The 5,077-nt window shown below is 49.5% G+C and overlaps 1 non-coding gene across 1 annotated transcript; it reads right to left on the bottom strand.

Annotated features, from left to right (window-relative positions):
- Positions 1-4,736: 4,736 nt before the first annotated feature.
- On the bottom strand, positions 4,737-4,808 carry TRNAE-UUC (transfer RNA glutamic acid (anticodon UUC)). The gene has a single exon. It is a non-coding gene; the product is annotated as a tRNA-Glu (tRNA).
- Between the last annotated feature and the right edge of the window lie 269 nt (positions 4,809-5,077).

Below are 5,077 nucleotides of genomic sequence, written 5' to 3'. Positions count from 1 at the left end.
ATGAGAACAGCCGATGATCTTGATAAACCGAATCATTCGAGCCGAGCTATTTGCACCAGAAGCTGCATCAGCTCGCCCAAGATGGTGAACTAATTGAGACAGCGAGTTGGATCCTCGGTTCAAGGAAACTGCTGACCCTTCCAGAATCTGCCAGAGGCTGGCTCCTTGAGCCTAACACAGTGATACAGTTAGGAAACCGATGGTGGCTCAATCAGCTGGTCTGCTTTTGTCCTCGCCTGAGCAGAGGCTCGGGGGGCAGCTCGCCCCTTAAGGATTCCTTGTGTTATGAAGCCGATTTAGTTAAAATCGGCTTGCTCTGCACCGTAACTCGTCAAGAGGGGGTGAGTTATTGCAGACGGGAATGGATCTGCCTTGAGTTTGTCGTGAGAGTCTGATGCGTTGCCATCGGCTCCTTAAGGGGCGAACAGTTTGGCAATCGGCAAGCAGGGTATAAAGGGCAATCGGCTAAATTATCATAAAAGGGACGACAGGATCGAGTTGGGGAAATTCTCCATTGATTAACTAGAGTTCTTACATGAAGAGCTGATTGCTCTCAAAAGAAGATCCTAGGGGCTACATTGCCCGTCTACTACTGATGGCCCTAAGCTGAGGTCCTATCTAGGGGCCGTTGCTGCCTTCGTCGTCGTCGCCATCATCGCCGTTGTCGGCGCTGCTCCCAGCCGGCTCGTCATCGCTGCTGTAGCGACCGCCGGCGGGACCTTCGTTGTCCTCGTCTTCTTCATCAGCGTCGTCGTCGTCGCTGTCAAAATCGCTGAGATTGCCGGGCCAGGGGCAGTGGCGCTTGGCCGGCGGCTCGTCGGAGGAGCTGTCATCTTCTTCCTCCTCTTCCGGCCTCTCCTCTTCGGAGGAGGGGGCCCCGTCCCAGGGAAGGTGGTCGTCGTCGCTTTCCTCCACCGCCTCCTCCCTGGTAAGGAAGGAGAGGTCGTTTTCCCCGTCGGTCAGGGACTGGTCGTCCTCTGACCAGGTGGAGAAGTCGTGGCTTGGCTCATCCCCGACCTCGATGGCGCGGCGAATGTTGGCCGCGTGAGCTTCCTCCGGTTTCCATTCCGGCGTCGGCTCGCGGGAAGAGGAGTACTCGATGGGAGAGCCCGATGAGGCCGAGGAAGAAGAGGACATGATGGCGCAGGAGGGCTTTTGGGGCTGATGCGAGGGAGATGCAGGGATAAACTGTGCGGAGTGGTTAAATAAAGGGGATATAATGGGAGTTTAATGCCCAAGCAGTTTCCAAGGACGTGGTGCTAGAACCATCAAATCACGAGGACGTGGTGCCCGAACCATCAAATCGTGCAGAGAAGGCGTGGAGGCAAGACGTCATCATGAAGGAAACTGCGACGGTTCTGCCACGACATGACCCGGCGGAAGAAAGCGTAATGATTTTGGAAATGTCATTTCCAAAACCAGGGGGGCATGTGTTATCACCAGAATTTGACCAAGCCAGAGGTGGGCCGCGATCAAGATGGACTTGAAGATATACGTATAGAAGAGATGTGTGAATCGGCCTTATTTACCAAGTTTGGGCTAGCTAGCCCGTGTATCTTAGTTTAGAAATTAGAGTTTGTCTCGTGCACGGTTTAGTGCACGCCCACATTAGAAAGTCCCTTGGACTATAAATATGTACCTAGGGTTTATGGAATAAACAACAACCAACGTTCAACCACAAACAAATCTCGGCGCATCGCCAACTCCTTCGTCTCGAGGGTTTCTACCGGTAAGCATCATGCTGCCTAGATCGCATCTTGCGATCTAGGCAGCACAGGCCTGCCTACGTTGTTCATGCGTTGCTCGTACTGAAGCGCTTTTGATGGCGAGCAACGTAGTTATCATAGATGTGTTAGGGTTAGCATTGTTCTTCATGCTGCATGCTTTCGTAGTGCAACCCTTGCGCATCTAGCCGTCCTTGTGCCTCATCATGGGTGCAGGGGCGGCACCCCGCTTGATCATAGTTTAGTAGATCTGATCCGTTACGATCGCTCCTTGTTCTACAAGGATTAGTTTAATATCTGCAATAGTTAGGCCTTACAAAGGGGTGGAGGATCCAGCGGCACGTAGGGTGTCGTTTGCGAGCCCTAGACGGGATGTTCCGAGGATCAACCTTGTGTTGGTTTTTAGGCCTCGTCTAGGGCAAGCTTACGATCACCGTGCGTGAGCGCGAGGCCCAACCTAGAGTAGGATGATCCGATTATGCGGTGAAAACCCCACATCGTCGTGGATCTCATTAGCTCTACCATGATCAAGCAGGACCACCACATATTCGGCCACCTTGGACGAACCGTGGGTGGATCGGCTCTTTGAGCCGATTCACAGGACAACCTGAGAGCCGATCGAGGCTCGTATTTAACGTGTACGTGTGTGCCCTGCAGGAAACTAAGCGAGGCATCATCCACACCTTCCTGACCAGGTATAGGTCAGGTGGCACGCCCTTGCGACCCAGCATCGGCGCGCGACCAGGAGGCTTTGCGGGCCGTCGCTCTGAGGGACTGGGGCCAGCCGCAGCCCTAGTCATTCCCGGCTCTACCGTGTTGGCCAGTCACTGCCCGCCGGTGGGTTTCTGACGCCAACAGACTGATGCTTGTGGCACAGGTGTGGGTGCTGTGCTCCTACAAAGTGAACACCCAGTTGCTTATTACAGCAAGGCCCTCAGCCCAGCCAATCAAAAGTTATCTATCTATGAGCAAGAGTTTTTGGCAATCATTATGGCAATTGACAAGTGGAGAAGTTACTTACTTAGAGGCCCATTTACTAGCAAAACTGGGCAAGGAAACGAATGTGCTCAGCGCCCTCTATCTAGTAGTACTTCCGCGCATCCGCTTCTCCATAAAAGCTTGTGCCATCTCAATGATCAGTCCCTCACATCTGAACTTCAAAAGAAGGCAATGACCAAGTTGATTGGTCTTCAATACAAGTTCCAATATAAGAAGGGCTCAGACAATAAGCCTGCTGATGCTCTGTCTAGAGTAGCACACAATATGCAACTCCAAGCTCTCTCTGTGGTGCAACCAGTCTGGATGCAAGAAGTCATTCATTCTTATGCTGTGGATCCACATGCCCAAGGCTTGTTACAGGAGTTAGCTATCAGTGGTTCTAATGCTCAAGGTTTGACTTTACAAGATGGTATTATCAGACATCATGACAAGGTCTGGATAGGGGCTAATGTTGGCCTCCAAACTCAAATCATCTCTGCTTTTCATGCTTCAGCAATGGGAGGTCACTCTGGTGCACAGGCTACCTATCAAAGACTGCAAAATCTCTTCCACTGGAAAGGTCTTAAGGTAGATGTGGAAACCTTTGTGAAACAATGTGCAGTGTGCCAGCAAGCTAAGCATGAATTATGCCCCCTGGATTACTTCAACCCTTACCCATCCCTCAAGGCCCATGGCAAGATATTGCAATGGATTTCATAGAAGGCCTACCAAAATCTGAGCAATTCTCAGTCATTCTTGTGGTGGTGGATAGGTATACCAAATATGCACATTTCCTTCCCTTCAAGCACCCTTTTACTGCAACTAAAGTAGCCCAACTCTTCATGGACAATGTTGTTAAGCTCCATGGTATCCCTAAGTCTATTGTGACTGACAGAGACAAGATCTTTACAAGTTCATTTTGGCAAGATGTTTTTCAAGAAATGTGACACAAAGTTGACTCTCACTACTGCCTACCATCCACAGACAGATGGTCAAAGTGAGAGAGTTAATCAGTGTTTAGAAATATTCTTAAGATGTTCTGTCAGCACTACTCCTGCTAAGTGGTCCTCCTGGCTATCCATGGACGAATTCTGGTACAATTCCTCTTACCACACCTCATTGGGCACTACTCCTTTCAAAGCTCTTTATGGTACAGATCCCCACTATGTGATGCTACCTGCTCAAGGAAGTAAGTCTGCAGAGGCTACTGCTTTCATGCAGGACAGAGCAGCTTACTCTGACTGGCTGAAACAGCAACTGGCTTGAGCACAAAACAAGATGAAACACTATGCAGATGCTTTTAGAACTTTCAATGTGGGAGAGAAGGCTCAAATTACAACCATATGCACAGCATTCAGTGGTTAACCGTCCCTTTCCTAAACTTGCTATGAAATACTTTGGCCCTTATACAATCCTGGAGAAGATAGGATCACTGGCTTACAAATTGGAACTGCCGGATCAAAGTCAAGTTCACCCTGTTTTTCATGTTTCACAACTCAAAGTACAGGTGCCTGACTTCACACCAGTATTTCTTACACTACCGCCTGCATTACAATTGGACAAACTCTGTGTCGAGCCTGAAGAAATCCTGTACCGTCGCTTGGTCAAACGAGGAAATGCTGCACACGTTCAGGTCTTGGTGAAATGGTCTTCACCAAGACCTGTAAATGCGGTATCTTTGGAGCCAGCCCTGGCTGGGTGATGATACTAAAAGTTGCTAGGAGTCGGCTAAGGTATCGAGAAGCGGTTCCACAACAAACATCTGCCTCATAGCTTGGGGAGGTAGGATCCGTCACTAAAGCACCCATGCATTTTAAGGTCGATTGGATCCTGTCGGAAGGTCCTTCCAGTCAAGTTAATTAAAACTCCCCCTGGGGCGGCTAGGGCAATTCCTCCGGCGGAGTCTCGTCACTGGATAATACCACATCTTTATTTATAGTGGGTTAGGTCAAATCTTAGCTATACCAAGCTAAGGGAAAGGAAGAAAGCAGGTGTTGAGAAATGAGAAGTGGGGTGGGCTGGCTATCTATATTATATCCCCTACGGGAATCGAACCCGTGTTTTCGACATGAAAAACCGACGTCCTAACCTCTGGACGAAGGGGACTTTTTAAAAGCAGCTGAAAGGCTGCTTCCTTTCTATACGCTAATTCTTGCTTTGAAGAGATGTTCCAGACAAGGCATTCTTAAGTCCCACCTCACCTATATCCAACTTGAGGTATTCCATTGTTTATAGTATAATAAGCAGGTTTAAGCCATGGGTTCGCTTCATTGTTTCTTCCTATTTTGAGGTAGAGCATGACGTGGGACCACCGATCTCCTGGGGTCTGTATGCTTGCAGAAATAGCTGCCCTTCTGTTGCCTGCCAAAACCCAC

The sequence above is a fragment of the Lolium perenne genome, chromosome 5 (genome assembly GCF_019359855.2).
Source record: "Lolium perenne isolate Kyuss_39 chromosome 5, Kyuss_2.0, whole genome shotgun sequence".
Taxonomy (NCBI): Eukaryota; Viridiplantae; Streptophyta; class Magnoliopsida; order Poales; family Poaceae; genus Lolium; species Lolium perenne.
The sequence above is the reverse complement of the archived record's forward strand: the minus strand, read 5'-3'. Positions and strand labels throughout refer to the sequence as shown.